This window comes from Carex rostrata, chromosome 4, assembly GCF_964058835.1.
Source record: "Carex rostrata chromosome 4, lpCarRost1.2, whole genome shotgun sequence".
In the NCBI taxonomy this organism is placed as follows: Eukaryota; Viridiplantae; Streptophyta; class Magnoliopsida; order Poales; family Cyperaceae; genus Carex; species Carex rostrata.
This window is the reverse complement of record NC_135921.1, coordinates 14356820-14376716: the sequence shown is the minus strand read 5'-3', so window position 1 is coordinate 14376716 and position 19897 is coordinate 14356820. Positions and strand designations below refer to the sequence as shown.

At 34.7% G+C, this 19897-nt stretch overlaps 1 protein-coding gene and 1 long non-coding RNA gene across 2 annotated transcripts in view; one reads left to right on the top strand and one right to left on the bottom strand.

Annotated features, from left to right (window-relative positions):
• LOC144553564 (uncharacterized) overlaps positions 1-19897 on the bottom strand; it is a 58127-nt gene that overhangs the window by 35628 nt on the left and 2602 nt on the right. The window lies entirely within an intron of this gene.
• Positions 13803-15715, top strand: LOC144552908 (uncharacterized). The gene is made up of 2 exons (XR_013511266.1): positions 13803-13895; positions 14488-15715. It is a non-coding gene; the product is annotated as an uncharacterized LOC144552908 (long non-coding RNA).

The window sequence follows — 19897 nt, the reverse complement described above, 5'->3', positions numbered from 1 at the left end:
TGGACGGGGAGAGGTATATCACCAAATCCACTTATACCTTCGCATTGTTAGACTGTAGCTTGTCATGGTTGATAGTATCGTCGCCTTTGGGCGTGTTAGTTTGTAATAATCTAGAAGTCAATAATACGATAATTTATCATAAAGCTTTGTTCATGAATTGAATGTTTATTTATATAGCATTTTGTTGCCTTGAGTATTATTGAATTTATGGATCATTTCGAGTTCATGACTGAAATTGTGAAACTCCATAATATAGATGATATATACTCTTAAAAGGTCACTGACCAAGGTAATTAGCAGGAACACTAATTACCGCGATAAGGTTAGTATGTGGATTAAAAGATGGTTAAGTTTTACAAACCACCTGACACGAGATGTCATTTTAATCACATAGATACATGTTTTAGAAACATGGTATTTGACAGACCCCGAATGAAACATTAAATAGAATTGTGTTCGTGTCATTTATGTTTTCATTCAGTGTCACGTTCTACAGTATGAGGTATTTATCGTTCCCACTGAGAAATATGTATGTGTGATTGTTATCCACCGCTGTCCGTAAAAAGCAGTCATAACGGTAGCTTTTCCATATGTATAGCTTAGCTGAGGAAGTGATAGTTTACCAAGAATACTATTTGTCCCTCGTATCTCTATACGAGCTATAGCATCACTGGGCCCCTTGATAGAGTAAGATTATCTGCTAGCAGTATAATTACAAGAGTAATTATATTTGATAATCTGCTCAAGATCAAGAAAAGATTAAGTTAGCAAGGATGACACACATCTACCTTGAAACTAATCTGATAGCTATGAGACAGAAGAACAGACACAAGTAAATTGTTTACTGGATCGTGATATTGTACAGTACAGCATCATCTGTGTAATTGGATGGTCATGATGTGTTGCCAGATGCCACCCATGACTAACAGAAGTTAAAACAGTTTTAACTCTGTTTACCAACATAACACAGATCCTATTGGGTCACACCATATAGGAGCTACTCGGAGAATCTTACTGATTAATTATAAATTGATTATAATTAATATTAAGATGGTTATAATTAATTATATGTGTTATAATTAAATTATAAATGTTATGTAAAAATAACAAGCAAAAACATTGGTTAATTTATAAACGTGTATGACACGTTGTATAAAAGTTAACCGGTTAATTTATAAATGTGCAGGACACATTGTATAAATTATCGAAACAACAAATAACCGCAAGAAAAATATATATAATTATTCAGAATAATTATACGAATATTATTTGTGTTCGGGCCGAGGGCATTCGAGTCTTTTCAGATTCGTCCTTATCCGCATGACACGTCATCGATCCTATCCAGATGACACGTCATCGATACCGAAACAAATAACCGAAAGAAAAATATATATATAATTGTTCAGAATAATTATACGAATATTATTTGTGTTCGGGCCGAGGGCATTCGGGTCTTTTCAGATTCGTGCTTATCCGCATGACACGTCATTGATCCTATCCAGATGACATGTCATCAATCCTATCCACAAGGGCAAAATGGTCATTTCACACCTATGCCACCTTGCATGTGTAGAAGCATGGAGAAGAATGTGGAAGGGTGTGGAAGGGGTATTTTGGTCATTTCACATATAAAAGGATGAGGTGTCAATGGCATATCTTGTAAATAGGCCGAACTTGGAGGACATTTTGGTCTTTTGCAACCGAATCTAAACACTATAAATAGGGGTGGAGGGGTAGAGAGAAAAAGATATATTCACATATATACATATATACATATGCACATTCACATGTATCTTTTCGTGCAGAAACGAATCGGTATTTTCTCTCTTTCTCGGTTTCTCTCCCAAATAGTGTTTCGGTTGAGAAAAGAAAGTTATACGTAGTTGACGTATAATCTTGCGGGTTGTTGTGGAGAATATTTACGGGATTGATGAATAGTGTTTTACCGAATTTAGCGGTATGTCAGTTTTGCATATTGATGAAACTGAGCAACCGAAAATTCGTGTTTACGGGTTTTCGTCTTTTCCCCGTGAATAGTGTTTTTGCAGAATTCCGCGGTTTATGGTATTTCTGGCAGAAGAAATAAACCGCTCTCCGGTTAGTCCTGGTGGATAACCGATAGAGGCATCAGACGTCTGATGCTCCGTTCCGAGTCGATTCCTTCCCTGGTGAGGCTCTACTCGCTCGGTCTGCATTCCAACTGTGATTTGGAAACAAGGTATAAATATGTTATATTAATCTATTTAATTTGTAAGTAGATTAAAGTTTTAGAAATCAATCATGGAGTAGATCTGTAAAAGGATTAAATTGGGTTTTGATGCCAAAGGAATACTGAAGGTGGACCGCCTTGGAAAGTTTCCTGACATACCCCGTTTAATCCTGAGCTTAAGTTGGCCGTAGAAATTTTTGTTCTGCGGTCATTCCGCAACTTAAGCCTAAAAGGGTTTCCGGTTAGCACCCCGCGCAAAACCCCAACAGTGGTATCAGAGCACAAGGCTCTCCCGCTGATTGATTTTCTAAAAGTTATAACTTATGCAAATTAGATGCATATACCGCATATCAGTTTAATTCTTACATTTGCAGCTTAAGTCCAAAACCGATTAGAAATGAGATTTTCTTGGATCGGTTCTACCGACTAAGAAAGTTAAATTAGATTTAAGCTTTCTTTATGCTTTCTTATGAAATGTAAACTTTTACATTTCTTGGATCGGTTTTCCGACCGAGAAAGATAAAATAGGATTTTATGCTTTCTTTATGTTTTCGTTTTCAAAACTTTCAACTGCGTTTGAGTATATCTAAGAATGTGATGAAGCAATAAAGTACCTGAGTAAGAGCTGTTAATCTCCACCCGTAAAAGACAAGGTTAATGACAAGAAAAGTCTCGGCTTTTCGTCTAACCCTCTTTTACGTGTCCTGATAGCTGGCCCAAAGGGGACTTTGTCACGTTACCAAATTGCTTTAACGCTTTTGAAATGGCAAAATTTAGTGTAAGTTTTTCGCCTTTTCGAAAACCTTCGGATAAGTAAAGTTCATCGAAGAATGTGATGAAGCAATAAATTACCTGAGTAAGAGCTGTCATTTCCACACAAGAAAGAGATGGTTCTGTCTAGGAAAGATTGAGTCTAAGCGGTCCTCGTGACCCCAATCTTTCCTGGGAGCCCCTTTCACGTGTCCTAATGGCTGGCCCAAAAGGAACTTTGTCACGTTACCAAATTGCTTTATGGACCGAAAAGAATATCTGATTTTAAAACATATAAATTGTTTATGTGCTTTAAATGGTATAAATAAGAACTGAGCATAGCTGCAAAATAAAGAATTAGGAACTGATAAATAATATACCTGACTTGCTCCTGTATATAAGTAAATTAGATTTACTGCTTTGATATGAATTCAATAAATTAGATTTATTGCTTTCAAAGGAACCGTGAAAGAACGTGATGTCAAAGAAAGATTTGTGAAGGAACTCACCGTTGTCTTTCTGGCAGACGACTTTCACGTGTCTAAAGTCAGTTACAAGAACTGACTGCTTAACAAAGCTAAGCGTATAAAAGAGGTACTGATAATAACATAAACTAATGGAGATCACATTTCGTATTCAAGACTTCCTTTCCACGACTGCTTAATGAAGCATATGAAAGAGGTCGTTATAAAGATACGAATAGAATCACATTTAGTCATTCTTACATATGCTGAGAAAAGAAAGTAATGGGGATCATATTCGATATTTTAGACTTCCTTTCCACGACTGCTTAATGAAGCATATGAAAGAGGTCGCTATAAAGATACGAATAGAATCACATTAATCGTTCTTTCTAACATAAGATAAGAAAAGAAATGGAGATCACATTCAGTATTCAAGACTTCCTTTCCATAATTGCTTAATGAAGCATATGAAAGAAGTCGCTATAAAGATACGAATAGAATCACATTAGTCGTTCTTTCTGACATACCCCTTTGGAGATTGCTGGCACTGTTAAGCATAAACACCAACCCATTAAATATTAAGTAGTATGCCCTTCCCACTCTATCCTCCTCAAACCATTGTTCATTGGTTGATGGGTAAACTACTCAGTAGACATCGCCTTTTACCTTTGGTGGTCGAGGGTTATGTCCGACATATCAAACCAAATAGAGTGAGGTTACTTACCGATGATTTCCAAAACAGTTTTGGGCTCGGGGCAAAGTCTTCGTTAAATACACGTGATGTTTTAACGAAACCAAGAATCACAAAGAGATGTGATTAGCAAGTTTGCTTACCTAAGATAACTGATAGCCATGATATGCATACACTGCCTTGGTTATTGGTGAAAACATGGATCTTGGTCCTACTGCAAACGGGAATATAACAAATTTGCAGTGGGAGTTTTATTATTGGAATAAAACATTACATGAACAAAGCTAAAATCTTTACTTTAAACGTTGTAGAAATATGGTTAAAGAAACGTCTTTCTCTTTACGCTCTCTATTTGAAAGGTAGACATACGTGAGAAAAAGGAATATATCCTAAATACACCGGTCCCTGCTGAAATAGTAGAGAGCAGCTCTGTCAGTACTCACACGCTTCGTATGACAAGCGATGATGAGAAACTGAAGAAGCTTAACTGTCCGTGGAGCCACGAGTTGGCCACGGAAGTTATCCTGAACTTATTTCCTCTCAGCTATTCGGAGTTCATTGTGAACTCCCATAAAGCAAGGGGTTGGATAAAAGCTTGCAGGAGCCCCAAGGGATGCTGAGGATCACTGATAAAGACATCGAGAATAGCTCTCATGTCCTCATGATCCAAGAAGGTGGGAGGAAGATCAAGAAAGCAAAAGGGAAAAATGGATATTAAGTACAAAGGCAAAGGGAAGTTGGTTCCAGGAACGAACTCTCCCAAGATAAATGTTTCTGCTAACTCTGACTGCTATTTTAGCAATAGCAAAGGTCACTGGAAGAGAAACTGCCCGGAGTATCTTGGAGATATGAAGTTTGAGAATGTCTCAAAAGTCTCAGTCTCAAGTATTTATGTTATTGAAATTAATGTTGCGACCTCTCTTAATGATTGGGTACTGGATACCGGATCATGTGCTCATATTTGCACGAATATGCACGCACTAAGAGGACGTTACGCAATAAGGAAGTACAACTCCAAGTTGGAAACGGAGCACAAGTTGCAGCCGTTACAGTCGGTAGGATAGAATTGTACTTGCCTAGCGGGTTTATTCTGGAACTAGAAAATGTTTATTTTGTTCCTACCATTTCTAGAAATATCATATCAATCTCATGTTTAGAGATGAATGGTTTCTCGTTTGTTATAAAGGACAATAGATGTTCTATTTATAAAAATGAGACATATTATGGATCATCTTACTTGTTAAATGGTCTTTATATGCTAGAAATGGAAAACTCCGTGTTTAACATCAATAACAAAAGACTCAAAACGTTTCATGAAAGTATTGACTTACATGAGACATAAGTCTGAATCCTTTGACGAGTTCAAGGAATTTAAGACTAAAGTAGAAAATCAACTGAACAAAAGTATTAAGGCATTACGGTAGGACCGTGGAGGCGAATACTTGAGTTATGGTTTTCAAAATGTACTTAAAGGAATGTGAGATAATCTCACAACTCACACCTCTAGGGACATCGCAATGTTACGGTGTTGCCAAGAAAATGAAACAAACCATGTTGGACATGATTTGTTCCATGATGAGTGACGCCACCCTTCCAAAATCATTTTGGGGACACGCACTAGATACTGCCGCACTAACGATAAATATGGTTCCATCCAAGTCAGTTGAAAAGACTCCATACGAGTTATGGTTTGGGAAATCCCAAATATGTCTTATCTTAAAAATGGGGTTGCGAAGTATTTGTCAAACGCCTGACGTCTGACAAACTTGATCCTAAATCTGACAAGTGCTTTTTCGTAGGGTATCCTAAGGAAACGAAAGGATATTACTTCTATTACCAGTCCGAGAACAAATTAGTTGTTGCTCGTCATGGTATACTTTTGGAGAACAAGTTTCTTGCAAAAGGAAGTAGTGGGAGTAATGTAATACTTGAAGAAATTCAAGATACATCACACAATAATACATCTGAACTAGATCAGATATACCCACCACTTGATACTTCGGCTGATGAGCATCTGGAAGAACCAAATCCACAAGTAGCTGTGGAAGAGGTTCTAGTCCCGAGCTCAAGTGCTTCAACTCAAGTTGAAGAAGAATTAAATCTGCACACTGTTGTGGATGAAGTTCGACAGCCAGAAGAACAAGTGCTACGTAGGTCAGCAAGGATAGTCCATGCACCCGAGAGGTACATGAGACTGCACGAGGTCTCAGTTTTTGACACTGAAGATCCTCTGACCTATGCGGAAGCAATGGATAGGCCTGACTCTGATAAATGGCTGGAGGCCATGAGATCCGAAATATAGTCCATGTATGACAACACGGTCTGGAACTTAGTTGTACCACTTGATGGGGTGAAACCCATAGCTAACAAGTGAGTTTTCAAAAGGAAAACAGACATGGATGACAATATGACTATTTACAAAGCACGGCTAGTAGCGAAAAGGTTTCAAACAAATTCTGGGAATTGATGAAACTTTTTCACCCGTGGCTATGTTTAAGTCAATTCGGATACTCCTAGCAATTGCCGCATTTCATGATGATGAAATATGGCAAATGGATGTCAAAACCGCATTCTTAAATGAAAATTTAAGAAGAGGATGTGTACATGACACAGCCTACGGGTTTTGAAGATCCAGAGAAAGCTGGGAAGGTATGCAAGCTTCTTGAATCCATTTATGGATTGAAGCATGCATCACGGAGTTGGAATCTTTGATTTGGCGAAGAAGTCAAAAAGCTTGACTTCGTCAGATGCGAAGAAGAATCTTATGTGTACAGAAAAACTAGTGGGAGTGTCATCGCATTTCTTTGATCTTATATGTAGATAACATACTCTTAATAAGAAATGATATTCCTCTATTGCAATTAGCCAAGTCTTCATTAAAGAAAAGTTTTCTCGATGAAGGACTTGGGCGAGGATGTCTATATACTGGGCATAAAGATCTACTGAGGTAGATCAAAGAGACTTATAGGATTAAGTCAAAGCACATACATTGACAAAGTGCTGAATAGGTTCAGCATGCAGGATTCTAAGAGAGAATTCCTGCCAATGAATCATGGTGCACTGCTTAGCAAGACTCAGTTTCCTTCGACAACTAATGAGCAAAGCACTATGAGTAGAGTACCATACGCTTCGGCTATTGGCTCTATCATATGCGCCATGTTGTGCACTCGCCCTGATGTCTCGTACGCTTTGAGTGTGACGAGTAGATATCAGGCTAATCCAGGCATAAAGCACTGGAATGCTGTAAAGAATATCATTAAGTTCTTGAGGAGAACTAAGGATATGTTTCTCGTCTACAACGTTATCACCTAATACGAAAGATCATAAACATCATAAGATGTTTATAATTGATTATAAAAGATGTAATTAATATAAAGGTGATGTAAAGATAAGTAGAGTTGACACAGTCAGCAACACAGCTGATCCACTCACAAAATCTCTTCCTCAAGCCAAGCACGAGATGCTTAATGCTTCTATGGGTCTGGAACACATAGAAGATTGGCTGTGAGATTTTCTCAGGATCTACGAGATCTTAGAGAATAAAGAGTTTTGTATATAAGTAGGGTCTACGATGATTGACTCCTAGCTTAAGTGGGAGATTGTTAGTTTGTAATAATCTAGAAGTCAATAATACGATAATTTATCATAAAGCTTTGTTCATGAATTGAATGTTTATTTATATAGCATTTTGTTGCCTTGAGTATTATTGAATTTATGGATCATTTCGAGTTCATGACTGAAATTGTGAAACTCCATAATATAGATGATATATACTCTTAAAAGGTCACTGACCAAGGTAATTAGCAGGAACACTAATTACCGCGATAAGGTTAGTATGTGGATTAAAAGATGGTTAAGTTTTACAAACCACCTGACACGAGATGTCATTTTAATCACATAGATACATGTTTTAGAAACATGGTATTTGACAGACCCCGAATGAAACATTAAATAGAATTGTGTTCGTGTCATTTATGTTTTCATTCAGTGTCACGTTCTACAGTATGAGGTATTTATCGTTCCCACTGAGAAATATGTATGTGTGATTGTTATCCACCGCTGTCCGTAAAAAGCAGTCATAACGGTAGCTTTTCCATATGTATAGCTTAGCTGAGGAAGTGATAGTTTACCAAGAATACTATTTGTCCCTCGTATCTCTATACGAGCTATAGCATCACTGGGCCCCTTGATAGAGTAAGATTATCTGCTAGCAGTATAATTACAAGAGTAATTATATTTGATAATCTGCTCAAGATCAAGAAAAGATTAAGTTAGCAAGGATGACACACATCTACCTTGAAACTAATCTGATAGCTATGAGACAGAAGAACAGACACAAGTAAATTGTTTACTGGATCGTGATATTGTACAGTACAGCATCATCTGTGTAATTGGATGGTCATGATGTGTTGCCAGATGCCACCCATGACTAACAGAAGTTAAAACAGTTTTAACTCTGTTTACCAACATAACACAGATCCTATTGGGTCACACCATATAGGAGCTACTCGGAGAATCTTACTGATTAATTATAAATTGATTATAATTAATATTAAGATGGTTATAATTAATTATATGTGTTATAATTAAATTATAAATGTTATGTAAAAATAACAAGCAAAAACATTGGTTAATTTATAAACGTGTATGACACGTTGTATAAAAGTTAACCGGTTAATTTATAAATGTGCAGGACACATTGTATAAATTATCGAAACAACAAATAACCGCAAGAAAAATATATATAATTATTCAGAATAATTATACGAATATTATTTGTGTTCGGGCCGAGGGCATTCGAGTCTTTTCAGATTCGTCCTTATCCGCATGACACGTCATCGATCCTATCCAGATGACACGTCATCGATACCGAAACAAATAACCGAAAGAAAAATATATATATAATTGTTCAGAATAATTATACGAATATTATTTGTGTTCGGGCCGAGGGCATTCGGGTCTTTTCAGATTCGTGCTTATCCGCATGACACGTCATTGATCCTATCCAGATGACATGTCATCAATCCTATCCACAAGGGCAAAATGGTCATTTCACACCTATGCCACCTTGCATGTGTAGAAGCATGGAGAAGAATGTGGAAGGGTGTGGAAGGGGTATTTTGGTCATTTCACATATAAAAGGATGAGGTGTCAATGGCATATCTTGTAAATAGGCCGAACTTGGAGGGCATTTTGGTCTTTTGCAACCGAATCTAAACACTATAAATAGGGGTGGAGGGGTAGAGAGAAAAAGATATATTCACATATATACATATATACATATGCACATTCACATGTATCTTTTCGTGCAGAAACGAATCGGTATTTTCTCTCTTTCTCGGTTTCTCTCCCAAATAGTGTTTCGGTTGAGAAAAGAAAGTTATACGTAGTTGACGTATAATCTTGCGGGTTGTTGTGGAGAATATTTACGGGATTGATGAATAGTGTTTTACCGAATTTAGCGGTATGTCAGTTTTGCATATTGATGAAACTGAGCAACCGAAAATTTGTGTTTACGGGTTTTCGTCTTTTCCCCGTGAATAGTGTTTTTGCAGAATTCTGCGGTTTATGGTATTTCTGGCAGAAGAAATAAACCGCTCTCCGGTTAGTCCTGGTGGATAACCGATAGAGGCATCAGACGTCTGATGCTCCGTTCCGAGTCGATTCCTTCCCTGGTGAGGCTCTACTCGCTCGGTCTGCATTCCAACTGTGATTTGGAAACAAGGTATAAATATGTTATATTAATCTATTTAATTTGTAAGTAGATTAAAGTTTTAGAAATCAATCATGGAGTAGATCTGTAAAAGGATTAAATTGGGTTTTGATGCCAAAGGAATACTGAAGGTGGACCGCCTTGGAAAGTTTCCTGACATACCCCGTTTAATCCTGAGCTTAAGTTGGCCGTAGAAATTTTTGTTCTGCGGTCATTCCGCAACTTAAGCCTAAAAGGGTTTCCGGTTAGCACCCCGCGCAAAACCCCAACAGGGCGGTGGATAAACCATCCCCGGTGATAGCAACATTATTTTCAAAAATTATAAAGTCACATGGGGCATGTATCTGCAAGTACAAATACAAATTCATTAAAATTCCGCTTCTTTAAATTTCTCAATAACCTAAAAGCCCAACAGAATAAGAACAATTAAATGTTTATATAAAATCAGCAAACTGAAAGCCCATTGTTTTACTTGTTTTCCCTTAATTTTTTTAGTTTTGACCCTCTGACATTGTTTATAACAAAAATTCACAAGCATACACTCATATTTTGACATAATTAAGAAGAAAAGTTCAGATCATTACATTACCTCAATCAAGTCCAAACCATCTACGCGGACCTTAGATGCACTACTCTGTTGTACTTCTGGGCTTCCAGCATCTGGTACCATGTTTTAATCCAATGCAAGTAAGCGGCTCATCAGTATTCTTTCCATCTTAGCAAATCTTGTGTAATACTCGGCACATATTAATTGTTCAAGCTCAGCTTCCTTACCACTACATTTTTGTTTGTGCTCTTCTGGTTGTTCCAAGCCTTTTTTCCAAGACACATTGTGCCCGACACCCCTCACTCGACCCGTGTGTTATGGTTTCTCTAGCGCTGCATTGAGCACATCATTAAATAATGTAAAGAAAACAAATAAGAAATAGGGTTACTTACAATTTTCTCCGCCACAGGTCTCAAAGATTCAGGAAGGATAAGTGAACCGTCCTCTCATATGATTGGTCTGCCAAATAACTAATTTTGACTTCTTTTGTCGTGTATTGAAAATAGTGGATTTTTAGAGTCTCCAGTCGCTTTCAATATTTTCTTCCACTCTTTTTGCTTGCCAGATTATCCCCGTGATCCTAGGTGGTGTGGGTACTTGTTATGGCTAAGGGCCTCTCTTCCCTTTTTGCCTTTATTCTTCACACAAATAGTCAAATCAAATTTAAAACAAATAGTACTTGAACAAAAATTAATGTACATGTGTATCAACCAATATACCTTAAATTGTGGACTTCAATTTTTTATACGCCTCTCATACTTGTTGATCCATCCATACCGAGAGGGGGTCTTTATTTTTATTGAGATATTTCGTCACAAGCGTGCTTTTTAATTGTTTCCATGATTCATTCATAATTTTAAGTGTATGGTGTATTGGTTCTTTGTGCGGGTTCCTCTAATGAACCTGATATATTCATAACAGAAAATTGTAATAATTGTAAATTTCTCTTAAAACAATGACAATGTTAAAAAAATTGATTGAGATGTATATTACCTTGACCACCTCCCAGAATTTATCTCTTTTTTCATCGTCCACCATTTCCTAGCTATCATAAAGGATATCTACTTGTTGTCTAGCCTCTAATCCCACCCAATTTGCGCATTTGTCCGCATTTTTACCCACGAGTCTCCAATATTCGTCCCACTCAATATTCAATTCCTTTCCATCGGGTTGATTTTTGCAGAGGGTAGGGCCGCTTTTTTTTCTAGGTTGTGCTCTATCAACTTAAGCACTGAAACTCTCATCCGTCATTAATTCATTTGGTCTAGTTTTGTACGAGGAAGGACCTCATTTTTTTTATTTCTAGGTTGATTTGACATGGATCTGACCTAGGTTTAACCAATCTGTAATTTAACAAGACATATTTAACAGCTTACAATAAAATATTCAATTAATGATTGGAAAAAAATTATTTTCTATTTACTTACTGTGAAATACTGTATCTTTAATAGATAGTATTATATTAGGGCCTTGGCTAATTTTTTAATTAAAAAATAAATTCCGTAACTGATCAAATATGTTTGAAATTATAAGACAACAACACCCAAAATAAATCTTATTTGAGGCCTAAATTTCTATATACGAATATCTACCAAGTCTGATTGAAATTGTTTGCTTCTTTATATCTACTGGAATCATGATATTGAAATGGAAAATTCTTGTTAATTATTAAAATCAAAATTTTCAATTTATACTTCTTGTACAAGTGAGGTGCATGACTTAATATACTGTTATTATATGTGTACAGTCCCAATTACCAGTTTCCCTTGTGCTCATAATTGTACATAAGATTGGTTTCAAAGGGGTAACATGCTTATGTAAAACAATTATCCCTCTTCTAAATATAACTTATTTTCAATTTTTAAGTTTTTGTTACATAAACAAATGCTTGAAACATATATAGTTTTTGTAATATATTTGTGCAACTCAACAACATCAATTGTACATAACTTGCTTTTATATATATAGAAAGAGAGAGACAGAACTTTCCGCATATAGTGTTCTCAAATGCTTTAAAAATAATTGCCGAAGCAACGCGAGACCTTTGCCTAGTATAATACTATTGTTTAAAGTTTTAAGCTATTACACAAAAGACATTTATTTTTTGTTCACAATAAATATGTGTCAACCATAAATAATCTATATGAAAAGAAGCAATCAAAGAACCGGATATGCGTAATTGGTTTATTTATGTAACAAATAAATTTCATGCAATCACATAGTAATATATTAATATGGTTCGATATATTTGCGAATTATTTGTGTTTATTTTATTTTTTATGTTTTTGAACTAAATTCTGAATAAAACTTAAAAAATATATATAATATGTTTTATTCGCGAATAAAATGCGAATTAGGTTTATTCGCAGATAAAACGTGAATAACGATTATTTGCGAACAAAACGCAAAATATATTTTTTGGAGTTTTATTTGATTTTTTTTCTTTTTGCTTCCTTGTGGTACCAAATCATTTTCAAATTATACCTGAATTATTCCTGAATCACGAATATTTTACCCCGCCAAACAAAAGACGAATTATTTGTTTGCCACTATATATGATTATGCATGTGTTTCAATTCATTATACAAAAAGTAATATTTTAAGAACAAAAAAAAGTAATATTTTGTTCACAATACACTTGATTTTTATTTAAAGATGAAACTATTGAAAAAGTATGAAAATAAAAGTGTATTAAATGAAGAAAATTTGAATTTTGCTTAATTATGATAAATATAAATTATAAAAAATACAAAATGAGAAGTATAAATGACTGTTGATGTTACGTTAAGAAAATTTTTATAATAGAAAAATAATAATAATAATGAGAATGTTTAAAACATAATAAAAAATATATATATATATTTTGTTGTTGAACTAGGAGTTGAAGATTAAAACAATTATAACATAACATTAGTATGAAATTTCGAAACAGTCAGACTTAATCAAATCTTGAAATTTATACCTTACATAAATTAAAGATTTATTAAGAAATATGGAGATTTTTATATACATATCTATATATGTATATTCTTCTTTTAGTAATATCAAACAAGTGGAGGGTCTATTTTGAAAAATGTCCAAAATGCATGTAAACAATTCAACCCTCTCTCTCCCTTCGTTGCTCCCTTGTGTGTTTGCTGCCAAAAGAAAGAGAAGGAGAGATCATCTCTTCTCTCTCAAAAATCCACCAAGAAACCTTGAGAAATTGAAGAAAAGAATGGAAATTGTTGAGAATCTCTCATTCTAGTGGCCATTTAGCTTCCCCATTGGTACTCCCTTTCTCTCCTCTCTCATCAAAAATCTGAATTTTATCTCTATTGCTAGGGTTTTGCTCAAATCTGAAATGTTTGTATAAATGATGAGTAATCTATCTCCATTATGCTTCTAGGTTGTTAATTTAGTGATTCTCTTCCCAATTCTATCTTAATCTTGATTTTCTATCTAGGGTTTGGTTCAAATCCGAAAATTAGAGAAATATTTTGATTTGTCTAGTCTAATCCAACAAACAAAGGTGTTGATTGGTAAGTTCTTCTCTCACTCTCTTAATATCTGAAATTAATTTGGTGTTGATCTCTTTTCTTTGTTCCCTCTTTTGTGTATGGTGATAGGTAAACAAAGTCATAATATTTTTGAGGAAGTGCTAATATTGTCTCTGAAAGGCTTAATATTTATTGAGTATGGTGATAATTAAACAAAGTCATAATATTTTTGAGGAAGTGCTAATATTGTCTCCGAAAGGCTTAATATTTATTGAGTATGGTGATAATTAAACAAAGTCATAATATTTTTGAGGAAGTGCTAATATTGTCTCCGAAAGGCTTAATATTTATTGAGTATGGTGATAATTAAACAAAGTCATAATATTTTTGAGGAAGTGCTAATATTGTCTCCGAAAGGCTTAATATTTATTGTGTATGGTGATAATTAAACAAAGTCATAATATTTTGATGAAGTGCTAATATTGTCTCCGAAAGGCTTAATATTTATTGAGAAAGGCTTGATCACTTATTCCAAAATGGATTATCTTAAGGAAAGTATATAGAAAATAATATCACTCAAGTAAGCATATCAATCGTCGAACAAATATTTAATTAAGTATGTATGTTAATATAGGTGTAGGCTCGGTTGAGCAAGATTTTGCGGGATCTTTCGAGACGTCCGAACTATAAGTGCGAGATACGCTTTTCATAACCAGGTGCGGGGTTTCTGGACTTGTTTGATATTTTATATTCAGAATTAAACTGTGTTTCGATTGACATGTTGATTATTGATTGAATTGCATTATCGGATTGTGTTGCATATGCATTGCATTGCCCAAATAAGTGAAACTTGAATTGTTTTATCTGATTGATTTGCATGCTGGTATGGTTATTAATTGTGTTGATCTGAATGATCTGATTTTGGAATTAAAGTCACCGTGCTTCATATCACCATTGGTTGGTGGATATGGTATTATTGTTATCCACCGTGATGACATTACCCAGGGGGTGAAATCGGATTTGTCAAAGTCTCTGCAGAGACTTTGATGCCCAGTGTTCTAAAGCTTTAGATCGTCTGGCCCTCGGCAGTTCCCAGTACCGGTTGGGACGAGGGGTAAGTGACTTTGTATTATGATTGTGGTTATATGTGACTTGTGCATCAGAGGCATTACCCAGGGGGTAATGCATTTGGATGGTCAATTTGCTTTATATGGATTTTCTGGATGTGAATTGAAACCAGACTTTTAATTAAACGGTTAGGCCTGTAACTACAGATGAGTGTCATGAGAAAAGGTTTTACCTGGCGCAGCCGTCTGTAGGTGTCTGTAACCCTACAGATGAGAGGGAACGAATTGGGGTCCAGATTGGTGGAACATTTGTAGTTACTACCAGATATTCTGAAACCGAGTTAAACCAAATATTGTGTGATTGAATTTCATCTTGACAATTCTGAATTGTGATTTCATTTGGATGTATGTTGTTGGATTTATGCATTCTTGTTTATATATGGTTATAAACTGATAGGAGCTTTATTTGTGTTTTATTTTTGAATATAATCTGTGATTGCAAGTCCAGGAACGATTTGTGGCAATTTATCGCACTGAGAATTTATTTCTCATCCCCTCTTTTGGGTAAATTTTTCAGGTGCTGGTTCGGCTGATCCGGGAGAGGCACGAGGTCGGTAGGCCCTGGTTTCACCGCTGCCTAGCTTGTCTGGTATTGTGACATTAGAGATTATGTATATAGTTATGTTTTGGTTATATATATATATTCTCTATGTCATTTTGTGATGCGTATCCATCGAGATACGGGTTTTGTATACTGTAACCTGACCAGCTGGGATTTGTGATCTGTTTATGTTATTTATTGGTTTTGTTTGCGCGTTATGTTTTACTTTCTATCATATCGTAATTGCCTAGTAGGTATACGGGCAACCGTATGCCTACGGCAGGAGCATCTGTCATGCCTCGTGGGCCTCGGGGTGTGACAGTTGAATTTACATGTTAGAGTTTAAAATTATATTTTTAATTTTTTTGTCTAACACATGAAAACTTGATTAACACTTATTGAAAGTACAACAATTTGCGGCTTATGTTCTTCGGTATGCATTGAAAAACACAATAACAAATAATCATTGTAATTCATAAATTATAAATATATTATAATTTAATAAAACATTATTATTAAATGTATCTATCAAGCTTCATCAAGCACGATAATCGATCAACCCATGTCCTTCTGTGTGATCGGATCTCACATAAATTGGTTTGTCAGTATCATCACTTGAAGGTTGGTCAGATTGCATGCCAATAGAAAATGGAAGTAGTTTGTCAAAATGATCGTACTCTTCTTCGTCTACCACATTTTCAACTCCAACGATATGTCTTTTCCCAGAAAGGATGATGCGTCATTTATCGTTATTCGGGTCAATGACAAATTTATTTGATATCAAGTCAAGCGGTCAAATGTTTGAGTTTTTAAGTTAATTTTAATACATTCATTTTTCAAAATTTTTGCCGCTTGATTTGATACTAAAATAACTTGAAAATATAAAAAGTTTGCATGTAAACGCATCACTCATAAAGTAAATTGGTTTGAACAGTTTGGATTCACCATTTGAACTCGAATTGATAGGTTTTGGAGTTGGTGTTATATAGATTGAAATGACACTGATGTTATATTAGCCATACTCTATTATATTTCCTAAAATTATCTTGTAACATTTCCAAAATAAACGATATATTATATTTTCCAAAATTAATGATATATTATATTTGCAAACTTAATTTGTCACATTTCCAAAATAACGATATGTTTATTTTCTTCTTCTCATTGGAAGTATGCACAAATTTATATATTTTTTGTTTCTTATTTTATTTATTTTGAGAAATGGAAGGTGAATTTTCTAACCAAAAAAATTATAAAAATATCTTTTTTGTTGCAGATTAAAAAATTATTGATGAAAAAAATCAAAGTTACAAATACATGTCAATTTAATTAGAAATAACAAGTTTTAAATGGAGGATACAACAAAATCCGACTAAAAATTAAAACACTAAAAATTATTGAATAACTCACCCATGAAATCTAATGGTAGTTTTTTTTTAATGAGAATTACCTTTTTTTTTTTACAAATTTACTGTGAATTACCAATTACAAATACAAACCAATTTAATTAGAAATAACAAGTTTTAAATGGAGAAGACAAAAAATTCTGACTAAAAGTTAAAACAATGAAAATTATTGAAGAACTCACCGTGAAACATAATGCTAGTTTTCTTGACAATAATGAGAATCACCTTTTTCACAAATTTATTCTGTGTATCACCAATTAATAGAAGACAACTTGATCGTCCCCTCTAATTATGTAGGACTTTATATGTTAAAAATGAAAATATTTTCTATTCGTTATTTTTTTAGAATTATTTTTTATAAAAATACTATAAAAAAATATGAGAGGGTGAAAAATAGCAACTTCATTCCAATATTAACTTTGTCATATTACAAAAATAATTACATAAAATGAGCATAGAACTAAAATACAAAATATGTATATATATATAGAGAGAGAGATGGGCTACGGTGAGTTGCGAAGTAAAACGTGTTTCTACTTCACGCCGTATTTTTATTTTGAAAGTCCAAACGACCGATCCGAACCGTTAGATGTTTAATCCATATTGAAATGTGCTTGGAGACCAAACTTTACATTTTTTGGAATTTTTTTACTATTTATTAAGCATTTTTGAAAATTGCTGTTTTGTTGTGAACAGTGAAAAACAGTAAAATTTTCTGGACCATCAGATCAGCGACTTTCAAAATTGCTTAATAAATAGTAAAAAAATTCCAAAAAATGTAAAATTTGGTCTCCAAGCACATTTCAATATGGAGAAGAAGATGAACGGTTCGGATCGACGTTTTGAACTTTAAAATTGCAAAATATGAGCGTAAAGTAAAATAGTCGCTTTACTTCGCAACTCACCGTAGCCCATCTCTCTCTCTCTCTCTATATATATATATATAGTAAGGCTATGCTACTTCGGTAGCACCGTTCATCCGGTTTAATTGAGTCGTAGCACCGTAGCCCTCTATGCTATCCATACCACCCAAGCCTTACTATATATATATATATATATACAGAGAGAGAGAGAGAGAGAGAGAGACTAATATGCATTCGGTAGCATATGGACCGATATGCGAACGGCTCAAATCGACTTTTTGGATTTTGAAATTTCAAATTTGGACCGTATGCATATCGTCCCATATGCTATCGAATGCATATTAGTCACTCTCTCTCTCTCTCTCTATATATATAGCAAAGAAATAAATAGAACAATTTTCAAAAATAATAAATTAAGAAAAAAAAATACAAAATGGGTCTTGGCCCATTTCAGTAAGAAAATATTTATCTAAAGATATATATATATCTTTAAATAAATATTTTCTTACTGAAATGGGCCAAGAGGGCCATTTTGTATTTTTTTTCTTAATTTATTATTTTTGAAAATTTCTTTGCTATAATATCAAAGTCATTAATTTATTTTATTTATGTCACATGACATGATATATACGAATGAATCATATATATTGCATTTTATTTTTGAAAATTTAGCACATAAGCACCTAAGTTTGAATAAAGCGGTGACACGTGTTGCTAGATTTGGCGATAGTTCATTTTACTCGTCCAATTAGATCATAATCATATATTTTTTTAAATAAGAAATTTTATTTTTGACCTATAGCCGGAACCAAAATTTTATTTGATTCTTTACCCACGGCTCAAACTTTTTCTCACACTCCTTTACTCACACCCCTTTTACTCACCGATCATTGAACTTTTTTCTACTCACACCTCATTAGTCATTACCCACAGTTCATCCAATCAAGCCGTGGGTAAATATAAAGCTTTTTGAACCACAGTAACCACGGTCCTACCGTCTATATATGTCCTCTGACCATCTCACTTGTTTACCCACGGTTCATTAAAATATTTTTGGAATCGTGGCTAATAACGTGTTAGTAATTAACCTTTTGTAGCAATGTAATTCTGGTGTCAATCTAGAGCTAATGATTCCTTTTTAAATTAAGTCTAATGATGTTAAGGACCTACCAGAAATGTTAATGGAGGAGGAAGCCAGCAGTCCAGACACAACTCAGATGGTGTGGACCTTCTACTATCAATAGGTAGGGAGGATTCCATAGAGGAAACCAATTTGCAGGATTCTGGAACTGGCAGCCACCAAAATCAAATGTTTGGAGAAGAACAGAGTGAAGAGGATCGAGTTAACTGAGAGGAATTAGCTTGATTATTAGTTCATTACTTGATTTGTTTCTTGTTAGCTTGTGTGTGGATTTTCTAAGTTCTCTGTTTTGCTGGTATTTTAGATACAGTTAATTTTTGTGTTTTTTAGACTAGTATCATTTTATAATATTTGTAAAACTCTGTGTGTTTGATATTGGCACCTCTTTTTGGTCATATCAGACATTTTAGTTTCTACATGAAACTGATGGATATCTCCACTACTTTCTAAAAAAAAAAAAAGAAAGGATATTGAACGGTAGGACCCACTAGTTTACGGCTTTAAATTACCTCAAAAACGAAATCTATTTGGGATGGCGTAGGGATCAATACGTACTACTGTGCTTTGAGATTCATGCAAGTTAAATGAACGGTCCGGATCCGCAAACTATAAAATATTATCTTGTACTCCGACGAATAACAGCAGCTATAAATGGTTACCTGCAATGTACTTTGGCAATGCTTCTGGCTTTCCACTGCGTCTGCGTGCCCTCTTTTTTATTTGCGGTAAAAATAAGTAACAAACTTCCGTTATTGTACATCCCTTCCAAGTTCCAACAAAAGCATGTCCCAAATCAACGAGTGCGTATCCTCTGAGATATCTCAACTTTTGCGTGACCGACGTGTCCGGTGGGTGATGTAGAGGTCAGTATTATGTGTGTTTTGAGATTTTCCATAAAGTCACGCAAAGTTTGAGATATCTCAGAGGGTAAGAATTCGAAATCAACCGCCACACTCAATGCCAAAG